The sequence below is a fragment of the Scomber japonicus genome, chromosome 6 (genome assembly GCF_027409825.1).
Source record: "Scomber japonicus isolate fScoJap1 chromosome 6, fScoJap1.pri, whole genome shotgun sequence".
Taxonomy (NCBI): domain Eukaryota; kingdom Metazoa; phylum Chordata; class Actinopteri; order Scombriformes; family Scombridae; genus Scomber; species Scomber japonicus.
The window spans coordinates 16171061-16187858 of NC_070583.1; the positions used below are offsets into that span (position 1 = coordinate 16171061).

General features: G+C 39.3%; 1 protein-coding gene across 1 annotated transcript in view; it reads left to right on the forward strand.

Annotated features, from left to right (window-relative positions):
- The first annotated feature begins 5355 nt into the window (after window positions 1-5355).
- Window positions 5356-16798, forward strand: part of gdpd5b (glycerophosphodiester phosphodiesterase domain containing 5b) — a 48850-nt gene continuing 37407 nt past the window's right edge. The window contains exon 1 of the mRNA XM_053320669.1: window positions 5356-5737. The gene's annotated coding sequence lies outside the window, so the exon portion shown is untranslated. The remainder of the gene's footprint in view (window positions 5738-16798) is intronic.

Below are 16798 nucleotides of genomic sequence, written 5' to 3' on the forward strand. Positions count from 1 at the left end.
ACAGAGGAATTCAATGAATATGTTAATCCCACAACTTTTCCTGGTTTGCAGCTTTCTTTCTGTCCTGACACGCCAGCTGATGAGTGACTTCCCTTTAGTCACTTATGGGGAGGCATCTAGAAAATTATTCTTCAAAGGTTTTGGGGGGGGGGGGGTGTATTTTGTTGCATTCACATTAAACCAGAAGAATAAGATGCTGAACTCAGTTCAGATATAATGATTTTGAGGACAGTACTCCCACCCTCCAATGTTTAAACTGCCACAGAAGCAGGCTTACAAACCCTTCCCTACCCTCAGGGGGTGTTTGTCTGTAGGAAATAGCCCCAGGAACCACAGTTTACACTGAAATTCCTGAAATTCCACAGAGCAAGGGCAAACTTGCTCATATTCTCCATTTAAATAGTAATTGATTCATTTTCATTATTTTCAATGAAAAGGTTGGGGGAAAAGGAGGCTCAAATGATACAAATGACAGAAAAAGCAACAACACAACAGGATCATCAGTGTTTTTGAAGTATTGAGAAATGGGGAATGTAAAGTCTAGGTTAAGTTGTAAGTCTGTGTTATTATGTGTTGTTACATAATAGTAATGGTAATAGGCACTTTTGTAAGCAGCCACACACAAATCAAACAGTTGTTTTGTAGTTTCAACTGAAAAAGGATACAAACCTTATGGGGGTGTGAACAAACAGGAGTTCAGTCACTCTCTTTTCTTACCACCTGTGTTGTTTTTTCAGACAAGAGCACTATCATCTGTAGAGGGTGGGGGTCCAAACACTGCTCTTCCTGTTTATGTTTTCCTGATGAGTTTTAAATTACTGTTTACTTTTTTCCATACTGTAGACCCTCCCCCCTTACCCTAACCCCCCAGGTATGTCAGTGATATATACAATATTTTTGACTGTGAGAAAATGTAGGCCTCAAAGACTCCAAGCAGCGCACAGCTGCACAGCTGCCAAGTAGACTATGACGCAAGACCTGAGAAATGTTTCAACTCTGCTGCATGATGTAACTTCTAAACATTTTGTATCTATGTGCAGAGAACCTCTTGATCATCAATTGTTTGTAATCTTTATGTGTACACTGTATATCCATCTATTCCAGACTCATATTGGCTGTAATTAGGTGCAAACAGATCACATAGGGTACAATGTTTCATGGGTATATCTTTAATGAATGTTTTACCCACTGGAGAGGTAAGAACATTTTTCTATGAGATATGATGACTAGGGTTATCAAGATGATGTTCCTTAGAACAGTTGTGATCCCTTACTATTATTCAACATGACATTCTTGGTTCAGGGCTACAGTTTAAGCTGTCCTCGGTGTCAGGATATATTTTATATGGATGTGAATATACACAAAAGTGGGCCATGGATTTTAAATCTATGAACTCTGTAGAAACTGCATTAAGCAGCTACTTCTTTATTTGCTGTGTAAATGCTTGATGCACAGATTAACACTGCTAGCTTCACTATACGCCATGTATGTATACCAGTTTTGCTCTCTCCATTTTGAGCAAATGTATGACAAAAGAGCCATTGTCTATATCCAGCCCTTGACAGTCTCACCTTTAAGTACTAATAAACAATAGATTATGCAACATCTAGAAACCACTTGTCTGATATAATTGAATTTAATTGAATGTAATTGAATTTAAATAAATTGTATAAATTGTACTCCATCATTGGCCATATCAATACAGACACTTTTGCAGACTAACAAAAAGTCTATTTTGAAAAGTCCTTCTTGTGTGAGGCCAGGGCAGCACCAGTCCAGTGAATCTTTTTAATTGTTTCATTTAATCCTGACTGAATGTGCCCCCTGGTGGGAAAAGTTTGAAAGCTTCCTCCAAGTGCATCAAAGTTTTCTTCATAGTAATTAACATCTTAATTAAGATTACATTCAAATTTGCATTCTTTCTTTTACTCCATGGATGAATTTAACTATTTTTAAAACACAGACATGCTTTTGCAAGTTAATATCATTCATGTCAATTATGCATGAAGGGAAAGACAAACTGCAAAACAAATCTTGTCCCACCGCAGTCATCCCCTGGCATCGGAATGTAAACTGCTCCCATCCGGACGCAGATTTTGTATGCCCAGATGTAGGACAGGCAGATTCAAAAAGTCCTGGGTTCCAGCGGCCATTGGCCTTTTAAATAACGGATAATTCTTAGCCTTTTTAAGCCATTTTAAGGTGGATTGCACGCACTGTGGTCACTTTAACTTTTTGTTTTTACTATTTATTGTTATTCTCTATTGTACTTTTGTGGATTGTTTATTTTTAATTGTGACTGTAATTGTTATTGTCATTTCTATTGTTTTGCTGCTGGCTGCACCACAAATTGCCCCTCGGGGACAATAAAGATATCTTGAACTTGAACTTGCACATAAACCAAAGGTATCCACAAAACGCATTTCTGGGGGACAGCCTAAGATCTTGGATATGTACACTGATACAATATATAGAAGACACAGTGGCAAAATATACTTTCATCTGAAATCATGTGAAGCAATGTGAGCTTCTGATGGCCACTGCAATACAAGGCCATTATAGTCTGCCTGCTGTTGCTGTAATGTGGAGTAACAACCACTAGATGGAGCAAAGAAACCAAATAAAACCCAACGACAGAGACTGTTTAGTTATCGGTTGTTTTCTCAAAGTTGAGCTCAAACAGACAGTTTTGTGACTGCAACCATGCAAAGTCATGTGCAAGTCTCAGGCGTTTTAAAGAAACAAGTAGTTTGATGAACAACTGTTGATGGTCAATAATAACCCTTCCCCTTAGTTATGGCACTGACTCTTTGTTGTTGTTTGTTTGCTTCATGTTTTCACTGTGACAAAATTAATTAGAAATCCAAAAACTCAACATTTATGACCTTAGTGCGGGCTCCTAACATCAGCATTGCACAACATTGGTCTTTGGATACAAGCTGTGGAACAGCTGTCTCATATATTGGATAAAATATTTCAGATCAAAGTGAGAATTTTCATACCAACTCCCTAAGGAGTCTATAAAGTATAACATGACAGTAACGTTGTTTCAGTTCCTCACCAGACTTGATGTGAGGCCTTTGTCCAGATCAAACCCTGCTGTGAAATTCCTTCAAAGACAGAACAAGCTGTTGTCTGTCTGCATTGGTATACTCATTATTTCTGCTTTGTTCCCCTTCTTCCTGCTTCAGTCATGTTCTTTACCCTTTCAGATAGTATCAGTCACAAACTCTTTGCCCGACCCTGCTGTATTACATAACACCACCTGCAGAGGAGACCCCTACCAGCTGTCCTACCCTTCCTGCCTTTGGATGCCGGTTGGCATTTTAAAATGGGCGGAGTTCAAAACAAAGCTCAGCTGCTGGAGCTGCTAACTAATGCCAACCTGTGGAGAGAAGAGTAGGGAAGCCCGGCTCAGCTACATCAAACAGGGATATGCCACAGGAAATCTTCCTAAGGATAACATTTCCCCTGCCCCCCCGCCTGTAGATTCATATGGAGAGATAATGCCAAAGTGTGTGTGTCTATGTGTGAGTGCATGGACAGGTGGTGATACAATCTCAGGTAATGTTAAATGAAAAAAACTATTAAGTAATAGCAATGTAAAATATGTATTTTTTTTTTCTTGAGACACAAATGTACGCACACAAACAGACAAACTCTTCATTTACATCAGAATGATGCAATTGTACTGGCAACCTCACTGCACTGACTGTTTCCTTGGTGATGAATCTGAACCGTTTAACCACAACTCCTCCTCGACATGACATAGGAATGATCATAGTTCAGGCTAACCACTTAAATGCAACTGATCTGAAGTGGTGGAAAGCTTCAAACACTGTACCTACAGTATATTTGCTGGTGAGTCATTTCACGCACCAGAGACCTGATGCCCACCTGTCATTGTCTAGAATGATCATCAGTGGCTCAGTATGTTTAACTGTGTAATTTATCTGTGCTGGTGCATAAAAACATGACAGAAAATCCTTCATGGTCCGTACTAACCTGATGATATGAGGACCACAAAAACGAAATAAACAAAACACTAAGCATATTACTAAACTGTATAAAATACATTTCATGTGTGTAGTTAAGTGGAAAAAAACATTGTTTTATGGGTTTTCCAGCTTTTGAATAATGAGCACTAATGTCATGGTGCCCAGAAAAAAATTGTCTATCTAATCAATACAAGCATTCTTTCATGAATTTAAAGAAATGTTTTCAGCCACTGCTTTTAGTCAGCAGAGCACAGTCACACAAGAGTGTCTGGATTTCCAACTCAATGAGGGATTCAGTTTGGTCTATACAGTCAGTGCAATGTCAATAACCCACTTGCACTCACTGCATCTAACATACAGGCCAAATAGGGGTGCCTACTAAATGTGTCACAATGTGTGTCAATTGGCTTATCACCAGGCACAGCTGACATGTCTCTGATAATGACTACAGATGGAGTTCTTGTGACAAAAATCAATAAATCAGCATTGTTTCATGAGTCATCTGGTATCTGTTGATAACATAGATGATGACAATGTCTAAAACTGTATAACAAGAAGTGTGGAGGGCCAGTGACCACTTCTGTGGTTTAAAGATTATTGAAGCTTATTTGAAGAGTGATTCAGTTAATCAGATCTGATATTCCATATTGATGATGGAAACAAGGATATCATTTCTCATTTAAGTGGACGACAGCCAATAACAGTATTAAAACATATCCAGTAATCTGCAACCTGAATGAGAAATATGAGGCAAGAAAACTACAATTTCAAAGAATGAGATCCTTAAAAAAAGAATGAAGGGTGATCTGATGGTGTAAATGAAACACACACACACACACACACACACACACACACACACACACACACACACACACCATTTAAGGAGGTTAGACATGGCTGCTCAAGACCTTTAATCTTTGTTAGATGTTGAGGTCTGTCAATATCAAGAAAATGTATTGGCTGTTTTTGCTATTAGATAGTAAAGAGATGAATAAAAATGTCTCCTGCATCTATACAGTAGGCCATTTGCACGCTGTTGCGTTCCAGTCACATCGGATTTTCTTCTTACAAACGAGCTGTCCAGTGGAATGAACCTTCAAAAATGTAGCATGATATTTGATCTCTTTACCTATCACTTGGAAAATGTAGACTGATAAGTAGTTTTAGAAACTCCATAAATATCAACCAATGTATTTTTGACGTGGTCATTAAAGCAGATTATGGCGACGTGAGAGGTTTCAAAACAGAACACAGGAATTTCCGAGGTCATTTAAACGCTCAGATCGGGAGTAAAGTCAGCTTGGTGACGCTCTCTCACTGTACAGGAGGGCTGGAAATAAAAAGACCCACACTCCTCCCACTGCTCAGTCCATTGAATTATTTTGCCGGTGTAACAAGGAGGCACGCTTTACCTACCGAGGGGAGGAAAAACAAAACAAAACAACCAAGAAGGCGAAGTGAGTGAAAATATGACACGGTTCTTCTTTTAGCTACACCGACACCACTGACACCGTCCGCACTCACCCGGCTCGTTTCTCCTTTGTTTTCGGTGTAAAACTTCGGCTCTGTCAGCATTTACCGGCCACCCACCACTCGTACGCTACTCTTGATACAGGCTGCCCCCCACCCGGGTACGAGGAGGGTCGGAGGTGTGAAAGAGAAAGAGAAGGGGGAGCCTCAACTTGACTCGGAAAGCTAACTGTGAAATCAAAGAAAAGTGGTAGCAGCCCCTCAGACAGGTGAGTGTTTCTGGTTTCTTTGAACTATTATATATTTAAAAAAATATATATTTACATACGTTAGTTAAATTGTAGCATCAGCATTTTTTTTTAAAATTTCAGAGCATTTCTACAGTTGAACATAAAGTTATAAAAGTGTTTGTGGGAGTTTTAATATCCATGGTAACACCGGGCTAACATTAATGCAAAAATACTAGCATCCCTGGCACACGCTGTGAGGGTGTTTCTCTCCTCAAACGGGCTTTGACATGCTTCATTTATACAAGGTTAGAGCATGCCTCATCGCCCTTATTTTCTTCAGTTGTAGGCATATTTAGCTCATTACTAATTTTACCCATCACATGACTTACAGGAGCGGTGCTTGCCCTCCTGTGCACCCTAAAAAAACATGGGACACGCCCATGGTGTATCTCATGGCAACCCACCCGCCCCCAATTGGTGACACACCTGCCTAACCTCAGTTGATTTCTATCATAAAATAATGAATGGACGTGAAGCTGCTGAGGCTGAGCGTCTATATATAGTTTATGTATTGTGTGCAATTTGTGTTCACTCATGTGTAGCACTATTGCTTCTCACTTGAGGTGGTGGGGATTGTTTGTGTAGATCTGGATATCCCCGATAAATTAGAATTCTGAGAAAGATCAAATGATTACTTATTACATGTAATCTCATGTAGCACTTCCTCATGTTAAAACTTCATTGGAGAGATTTGGTCACTGGAGAGAAGACATTTGGTACATCACCGCTATTCGGTTCCTGGCTGTTTTAACACATCCCGGCTGTCATGACTACACTTCCAGTGAAAAACAACTAATACTTATTTGCTTTGGGTCAAAGTTTGAGTTGACAGATACTGTTTATTTACATCCCCCGAAGAATGTATTTACATAAGTATTTTCTTTTTAAAGGGGCTCAAAGCTATTTGGTCAGAGTTTCAGTACAAGGATGACTCAGGATAAGACAAGACAGTAAAAGTGACTACTATGCAAGGCTGTCTATTCTTTATCGCTTTTTTCCTTTACGTCTATAAATGGATTGAAGGGCTTTGGAGTGAAGTGTGGTGAATACTGTCTTTCTCAACTTTCTTTTTGGCTTGCACAGTATAGAGTATATGTGAAAGTGGGGCTCCTGTCCCGAGGGCCGTCGGCACTATGAAAATGTTTTCAGGTCATGACATTGAAAGTCATATTTTATGGCACATGAGAAAATAGATAGACTCCGGACAGTTGGAACACTCCAGTTTCACTTGCGGGGCTTTGACAAAATCATACAAAGCTATACGTTTTGAGGTTAGCTGGAAAATAATGACATAACACACACTTCTTCAAATGTGCTTGGATTAAGAGTGGAGGATGGGTGAGGTGTTGCATTGAAAAAATGTAGGACTGTGCTGAAAAGGCTTGGGTTTGTTTGAAAAGTGCTTTAAAGATCTTGATTCAGAAATGTTAATTTAGAAGCATAGATGTAGATCAGAACAGGTAGCTACATTGAACTGAACTATATTAAATGTATTTTCTATTCTAACCCATTTTCTCGTTATCTAGTTGTACGTAACTTTCAAGTTGTATGTATTTTGCGGCAATTGACCATCATATTGCAATTGACCATCATATTGCTGATCAGTATGCAGTGCACTGTGTAGATCGCAGCTGACCTTATTGTCCATTTGAGACTAGTATTGATCCCATGTCTAAAGCTCTCCGCTGTTCCCTTCCCTGCTTATATAATTGCCTTTATGTACTTTATGATTATGTACTGTGTTCTGTAAAAGGTTGCTCCTCAGAGAAGAGACATACCCAACAGATGAACACTCGTAATAGTACTCTGGATGCAACATCCAGCAGGACATTTGCCAGTTTTTTACTAGAAATTAAGTCATCTGTAAGATCTGTGGACGCTGTGCAGAGGGAGTGTGAGTCCCACAAAAAAGAAAAAGAAAAGGCTTGTTATTATTGGCTGCTCTGAAGCATTGAGGTCAAGTCCAGCCCTCTCTGTCTCTCACTCACACACAAACACTAAGATGTACTCATCATCTCTGCTAGAGCTGAATGATTTAAAAAAAAAAAAGTAACTGATATTGTTATTGTGATATGATTTGCAATGTTAGGCGGGATGATCATTTTTACATCATTATTCTCATTATCATTGAAAAGCATGTTAATAAGATTACGGTGTGATTTTTTTGTTTTTGTAATCCAATATTTTAACAATCAAACAAATATTGTGCCTCTTACGATTTGAAAATTACAACAGGCCATGTTGCAATTTTGATAAACTTTTGATGAATTGTTCGGCCCTTTTCTTTGCCTCTCTTCAGTGAGAATAATGATCTGCCACAGAGATCTGGCATGTGTTTGCTATTAATTTTCAGCACCCACATAAAACAAATCTAGTGTCCATGTGGTTCCACTCACTGAAGCAATAGTAAACATCAAATGCAAAATCAATGACCAACTAAATTGGATTTAAAGATTTGAGAAAATTAGAAAGAAAATCATGGGTACACAGCCTAGACTCAGTAGATTTCCTCAGTACTTTACGTCACAGTGTTGCAGCCACTTTTACCCTCTGCTAATACATTTTTGACCAGGGTTAATAGAGCAGTAATGGTGCATATATTGCAACAGTAACATTTACATTTGAATTGGTACAGAGTACAGTGTGAACTGGTCTGACTCTGTGATTGGAAGTTTAAACACAGTAATTGACTTCAGCTGTCACATAATAGAGCTTTACTCTCCCATGTCTAATACTACGAGAGTGCTTGACAGGCATTGAACAAAACATTGCAATCAACAATTTAAGTTGCCCACATGGTGAAAATCACTCATTCTTTCACCAGATCAAGTGATAAGACACCTCTTTATCCACACATGATAACACACACTCAGTCAGTGTGTTTCTGTCCACAGCTTTCAGTCTATCAATGAACAGGCTGTGCTGATGGGTTCAGAGGTTACATCATATTTCATCATATTTCTCTTTTTAGGTGTAACTTGTACTTCCACACAGAGTTTGATGTATTACATGCAATAAATTGTGAAGAGTGCACATAGTCAGATGATTCACTTGACATTGTGTTATTTATACCCCGCTGTGAGAATGTCGAGGCCCCACTGTTTCTAAGCGATGAGACTGCTGTTTTAAGCGAGAGTCCCCTCTGTGTCAAACAGGCCAGATATTTGCAACACATCCAATCACTATGTGGACAGTTGAGCATTGGAGCAGTACATGAAACCTGTGTGAGCCCGCTTGCCTGATGGATGTTGGTTTCAAATTGTAAAAATGTAGAAAGCTTCACGTTATTTGAGCTGGTCAAATTTTACCTGTTTTTTTGCTATTAAATGTAGTCTCACAGGAACATTACAGGCTTTGGTCGACTATCTTCGCTGCTTTGCAACTTGAGCTCTCTTCAAAGCTCCACACTCATACAAACCGGGAGGCGCACAGTTATTCTGTCAAAGCTGAGGTCCCCCCCTTTGAATGAAGAGGAACAATACCTCCTTGACTGGATAACAAGTCTGCTTGTTTTTCTTTCACTCCTGGTAATATTCCCACCATCTGAGACCGGCCACCACAGATTGTGAAATGAGAACAATCTTTTTCGTGGGTTTTCATATCCATCCAGGTGTTTCTGAATTTAGGTGAGACATGTTTATTGTCTTATCATCTCTGCTGGAGGAAGGTCTGGTTATTCTTGTTATTACATAATCTCACTTGTCATGTGATGGCCTCTTTTTTTCCCCAGTCACTGTGTCTGGGGAAGAATAATTTAGTCTCTTTTGTGTAATCAGCTCAGTAATAGAATTAAAGAAGCCAAACATTCACAGAAGCAAGAGAGCTCAGTTTAGAGTTGACCGTGGTTGCACCTGCTCGCCTGGCCCTGCCTCACAGGCTCAGACAGCAGTCACAGCAGAGGACAGAGCTTACTGTGATGTCAACACACAGATGGTGGCGAGGTGCCCTCATGCAGACATACAGATGGCACCTTGATAAAACATACTAGTCAACCCACTTCTTTCTCTTTCCTCTCGGCCATGAGAAACAGTCCGACTGAGGAGGCCAGAGTGAACCAAGGCAACGGATCAGTCCGTTTGCCCTCATAGCGAAACAATGGTTCCCGCTGCGTCTCTGCATGCCACGGATGTCTTTGTCAGCTGTTTGCTTTCCAGGCCTCAGTATCAGCACTACAGTACATTACAAGCAAGCCCAGAATTACTTTCTCTCATCCCTAATGGGCAGACAGGCCAGGAGAGATCCACACATATCTATTTCCGACGTAACTTTAGATTTCTTGATACCTTGCAGTAGACAGAAGGGAACATTGTGTAAAAGCAAATAGATTTAGGAAGCGCTGCAGGCGGAATTACAGGAAAATAAAGGCAACAATGAAATGTAGCTCCAAAGTTTTCTTTATTTTTTGCTAGGCAGCGCAACAGTTATATGCTACAAAATGCCAAGCACACAATTTTCATACCAACCAAAGAGCACTCTCCCTGACGTTCCTCCCTAAAGAACTAAGCATTGAAATCACCTGAAAGCCTGAATTCTTTCTACTTTCATAAAACACAATAATACATCTCTACTGTAGGAAGGAAAAAAAAAAGATAATTGTGCTATTTTTAAAGTAAACATATTGCTGCAGATTTGGGTTCGTGCTGACGTAGAAACTAACTAACAAATCCAAAGCGCCAATTGTTTGGTATGTTCAGGAAGTAGCTGTATACTCCTACACTGAAGTCAAACACATGAAGCTTCAGCACAGTTATTACACTAAGTAAATGAAAAACAAAAACAAATTGATGTAATAAAATATCAGCACACGGTATTTAGCACACAGCTTAATTTTTTGGTAGGATAATGAAGCCTGAGAGTAACACCCAGTACTAGAAAACTGGAAATAGTCCACACATTTAGAAGTCTGGACTCAAGCATAATGAGACAATTCATACACTCGAACTTCCCAGCACTAATTTGGACAGGTCAGGAAAAATGTATTTGGATAAGGCAGCTCTAAAATAAAATGATTGTTCTCATTTTTTCTTTTTTCATATTTATATTATTTCACCTTTTAGACTTAATGTATTTTGTAGACATAAAATGGACCACTGACTTTATCAAGAGTCATCAGTAGACAAGTATCAAAAATGATCTTCCCACATTTTTCTCTTTTATGGTGAGATTCATGAACCATTTCATGACAAGTTTGGTGAATTAACAATCATATGCTTGAATAAGTAGAGCAGGCTGTTAAATGGAAGCTGCTGATATTCCAGGTGTGCTGAGCACCAGAAGCTTAGAGCGTCGCTCTTTTTCATTATCAAGGCTTTAATAGCGAGAAGGGTAAATCAAATCCAGTGGACAGCAAGACTGTAAAGCTGGCTGAATGAAAAGCTCTTCATATAAGGCTTGAATATAGAATCCAGATGTTACACACCTGCTGCTGGTCATAGCACCAACACACTAAGGAGGCACATTGATCTTCTTATCTCTCGCTCTCCTAAATAAAGCCTCCACAGCATTCCTGCGCCATGTCTGTAGAAACCAAAACATTTTCCTCTGGTCTCATTTTCACCTTTTGGCACTTGGTTAATCAACCTCCTAAAGTCTCTTTAAGACATGCACTTTATTGCCAATAATGTGCAGGTAATTTTACTTGTTTGAAAAGTTGTTTTTCTGTAAAAGTCAAGCTGTCAATATGATGGGAAATGTGGTACCTTCAATGCCATTTATTATATCCACACTGTAGCATACTTGAAAGCTCAGGCAATAATATTGAATACTATGTACTTGGTGGTTCAAGTGCAACTAGGTGTAGTTTAATTAATTATTGATATTAAAGTATTTACCTAAATATACTAAATAGACTTTCTTACACTCTACAAGCTTCCTCTTTGCCTCTTCTGTGCAAGGCTCTGTCCCGAGCGTTTCTTCTCCTTCACTTTCCATCCAGACATCCAAAATTACAGGCTGTGCTAAAATTGAAAGAAGAAAGCATGCTGCAAATATATATTAAGAAGACAAGCCTTAGTGTCATCCAGTCTGTAAGGTAATAATTATTTAAACCCACCCACACTCTATCAGTTGCTGTAACCTTGGCAATTGTGACTTAGTAGTTATGACACAGGAAGGTGCTGGGTTCAGAGCCCGGCCAGCTGACTGGAGTGTTTCTTTGTGATGTTTGCACAGTTCAGCCTGGTCTGGGTGGTCCACTTTCCTCATACTCCAAAACATGTTAGGCATCATGAATACTCCCGACTTTGTCCCTGACGGCTACTATAAATCCACAGATGTTGTTCATCAAAAGAGATACAACATTTGATGCTTCAGGGAAGAAGCGCTTCATTTACAGGTGCTGTAAATGAACCAACCCTTCCATCCACAAGGCTCTCTAAGGTCGACAATAAGACTTTTATTGTTCAGTGTGTCCCTACAGCATCAAACCAGCTTACACTTCACCATCAGACCAATATACTAATCAAAATCATGCTGCTCAGAAACCAGAACTTTCTTCAGGCCATGAAGGAGGCTTCATACAGTCAGCTGAAGGCCACTCTTCCAGAGAATCAGATGAAAAATGAGAGCAATATCTCCACACATCATTTGACCCACTTCCAACCCGTGTTAGTGCATCCACATTGAAATGGGTGGGTGGATTTCCATCTCTTCTCCCCATCATTTATTTCATTTTGTTGAGCTCTAATAATGAAAATGTGTGACAATAATGACACTTCCTCACTCTGTTGCTAATGTTCTAATTCGTGGATGCCGGTGGACTGTGATTAGATTATTATATATTTTTTCATTGCATTATCTCTGATCCATATATTATTTTCTTTCCAATTGATGAGCTGTCAGATTGTCAAGATGTTCTTGTGTCAACCCTCTCTCCTTAACTCTGCCAATTCTGTCATGCTGCTGGCCAGTTTTGAAAGTATCTCCCCTCAATAACTCTTCTTCCTCTCGCTGGCTTTGATCAATAGCACCACAGTCTGCCTTGTAAATCTCAGGCTTTATGTATGACTTTGATAAAGGAAACTGCTTAGCTCAGACGGTTGCAAGAAGACGCCAATCATTCTTCAGCAGTAAGGTACTCAATCAAGCTTATGTGATCTGTTAAATGGTATTAATAATCTCAAACCATATTAATGTCATAAGAAAAACAGTCTAGATTAGATGGTAAGTCTAGATAGATAGTAGTAATATAAAAAAAAATAAAAAAATCATGACACTAGAGCCCAAGAGCCTTTATGTAAGCGTTTTGAAATACTCCTCTATCCTCATCCGTCAGGCCACGATGTTCTGGCACCAGCACCTCTCAACAAGTATGTGTTGAATACTGAATTCTTTTTTCATCTCAATGTCATGAGCTCGACAGAGCCGAAGAAACCTGAATATAGATGCGTGTTACTTGAACATTCGTCACATCTCGGGTCATTCATGCATAGAGATAAAACGTCATATGTACACAGTGTTTCCCACATAATTTAGAGAGACTATTGTGGTAGGGTCTCAGTCCCCAGTCAATTTTGTACATTTTTAAGTCAAATGCATCATTCTGGTGCACTCTGAGAGCAACATTAAGAGGTTATGTCTAGAATTGTTTTTGTGCTTTAGTAATTTAACTACTGGTTGAACGGTGATGACACAGCAAAAAGGTCACACCCACAAAGCACCGGAAAGAAATGTTACCAGTTAATACACTATCAAAAACATAGAAGTCCATATTTCAGCTCTGAAACAAAGAAAGCAGAAGTGATGATCCAAGTTTAACTAGTTAATTACTTATGAACAAATAAAATACTGTTTCAGTAAATATCTTTTTCTACATTGTGTTTCTTCAAATAACTAAACTAACAGTCTGCTAATCAAGAGAAGACTCAACTACTAAATGACTTAGAAGTGGATCAGAATCAGTTGATTTATTTTACAGATGGAAATGAATAAGATCTGTCATTAAGCCTTTTTTAAACTGAACCAACTAAAGCAGTATAATGCTGCTGCTGTGATTTAAACAGCACACAGGTGTTTCAGAGGTTTGAGGCTGAGCTGCAGGGTTGAGTGGAGGTGTGTGGGGAAGTGTATTTGTGCTGTTGAACGTAACCGCTGTGAAACAATCAGAAAATAACGTTTTATTGACTCACCAGCTTTCTTACTGTCAGTGATCCCTCTCATTCACTCTCTAGCTCGCTCGACCACAGCTAACACAACAGCGTCAGACGTGTTCAGCTCACTGTGAAACTGTGGCGGCACAAATTAGACTATGACGGGCCGCCACAGTCTATATAGTTAATGGTAAACACTGGTTCAGGAATATTTTCATGCTGACTCAGATATTTATTGTATTTTTTGTGCATAAAAGTCTGACATGAATGCACACAGATGCATAAATATGAGATATTTCCCTAACAAAAGATGTCAGTGTGCAATCCAGGTGTAAACTGGATTACTTTTCTTCCAAAGTGTTTAGAAATCGTTTTCTATTTAAAATTCTCTTTACTGTCAGTGTTTGAAAGTGACAAGTAAAGACCTCAAACGATTTCCCTGACATCAACCTCCAGTAACATCAGAGCAAACTGCTGGTTAGCCAGAGTACACTCAATTCTGCATCGTTAGTGTTTACTAACTCGCGTTTGTGCGTACGTACAGTCAACTCATCAGTTTCTTCCTTCATTCTCTTATTCTGTGAAGTTAAGCCGCTAACTGTGGTTAAGTTGATTGGGAGCACCTGGGCCCGGTGTTCCAGCTGGATAAAAGTGCCAGTTGCCGCCTGCCAGCTCTCACTCTCTTCCCTCACCAGCGTCCGCACCTTTTTGGTTCCTTTGGCGTTTCATTTATTTCCGCTTCACAACACCCCACCTTACATGATCAATACACCCACATTTACATAACTGATGCCACTGACGTACACACCTCATACCTGCGTTACTTTAGTTTGTGTTACTTTATTTAAATAAATATATTTTTCTATTGGCTATGCACTGCATCTCTCCCATTTTGTCATCTCCTTTGGGCTGGGTCATGACAAGGGGAGGTAAGTGAGTTTAATTTTCCCGCTCAGTCCCACTGTCACCTTGTTGACTGATGTCCGACAGGCTCAGGAAATGGTTGCGTTTCATCTGCATTACAAATCACCTTCCTTCTACAAGCTGTCACTGACTGCTGTAGCTGACTGGCCAATATGAGAGTGGTTTGTGGCGGGGACAGAGTTCGATTCAGGATTGAAAAGGAGCTGTGGGCTATAGGCCGCAGCCCATAATTCTTTGCCTCCCGCCACACTACTGTTAATTTCGATAGCTATTTTTAAATTTAGTTTTAGTCTTAGTCTTGTGTCAAATGCCCTTTTTGTTATATTTAATCCACCGTATGCTTTTTTTGTTTGTCACATTTTAATTGACTAAAAGTCAAGTATTTTAGTCTAGTTTTACTCCAGGAAACTCATCTCACAAGATTGATGTTCTCATTACCTGATGAAGTACACATGTTGAATGATGAGGAATGCAACTTTGCTAAAGGTGCCTGGTCTGATAGTCACAGAAATACATCCTGATATTGAACTGAAATGTTCTGATTAGCATATTTATAAAATGGGACCAAATATCCAGTCTTTTTCTTCCTAGCCTACTGTTGCTGTCACAGATAAAAAGACAGTAGAAGCACAAAGATCAAAGAAAATGACCAAATCAACTGTTTAGTTGTTCTGCTACAGCTGTACTTACGGTAGTCTACGGTTGCAGTTCGGATTTGATTGGGCTGCCGTAATTGCTGTATTAACAGTGCAACTTAATTTAAAAGGTGGATTGCTTGCCCTGACTACACTCCACTGCTGTAACTCTCCCAGTGGGGTAGTAGGACACCGGGCAGAGGACAGAGGGTTGCCCAGGTAACGTTGTTCTTCACAGTGTCACACACGTCACCCTGCATGAGCACAGGAAGCAAAGCAATGAATGCACTTTTTGGATTGTAATGTAGAAGGAGAGAAACTAATATGATATTTTTGTCTCAATCATATCATTCGGTCCGGATGCGAGGGTGGGACATAGGAGGGAGGAGGGGTTGTTGCTGTTCAAGTTGTTTCAAAGTGCTGTGTGAAATGTCGCTTTAATGAAGTAGATTAGTCTTAGGGCTGGGCGATTTATGGCAAAAATCTAAATCACGATTAATTGAACTTTTAACCTTAATTACGATTAATGAACGATTATCTCCACCCTTGATGAACAATGATGTATTTTCACAGTTTCTTTAGTTTAGTATTTTCCACTGCTGCCCTCACACATGAGTATCTTTAGGGAGTGAAAATAATGCTGTTTTAAGGTGTGACACTGTGGTTAATGTCTAGTTTACTTGATTAGAACTATGTAAAGATCATGTTTTGGGTTAAAATGATCACTGGAGACAAGTTTTCAAATTCCTTAAAGATATGCAACCTTTACTGTCATGGCAACAGTGAACACCACGATTAATTGACATGAGCAAGATTAAGTCAATTAGAGTTTCTGAATGTCGGTTTCGATTATTTTTTTGATTAATTGCCCAGCCCTATTTAGTCTGGTCTTTTTTACTAAATGTGTGTTAATTTAGTCACAGTCAGTGTTTAAGGACATTGGTGCCGTTTTCTCATCGTTTCGCTTTAGTCATGGAAAAAACGGTTGTTGACGAATATATTTCGACTAGTCTAGTCTGAAGAAATGAACACTACGCCACACTGACTCATGGGAGTGATTTACAGTAGGTGTTGGTTAGAGAGTATGTCGATAACTTACTGAACTGATAGTATTTACAGTTGCATTTGAGATTATGTGGACACATGCCAGACATATTTCTGTTGGGTAACACAGAGGCTTTGTGCATATAATTGTCCATTATTACATGCAATACCTTTTAAGACCACCAAAAGTACATTCTTATGGTCTTTTAATCTGACTAGTGATGGGAATTGCAACACAAAAATGTTGAGAAGTGAGCACGTAACTATATTTGGAAATGTATCAGCAAAGAAAGTCACTGCATTGACTGACTTGGAGCAACAGCTTGTAGAACTTGAAATGTTGGCTAAAA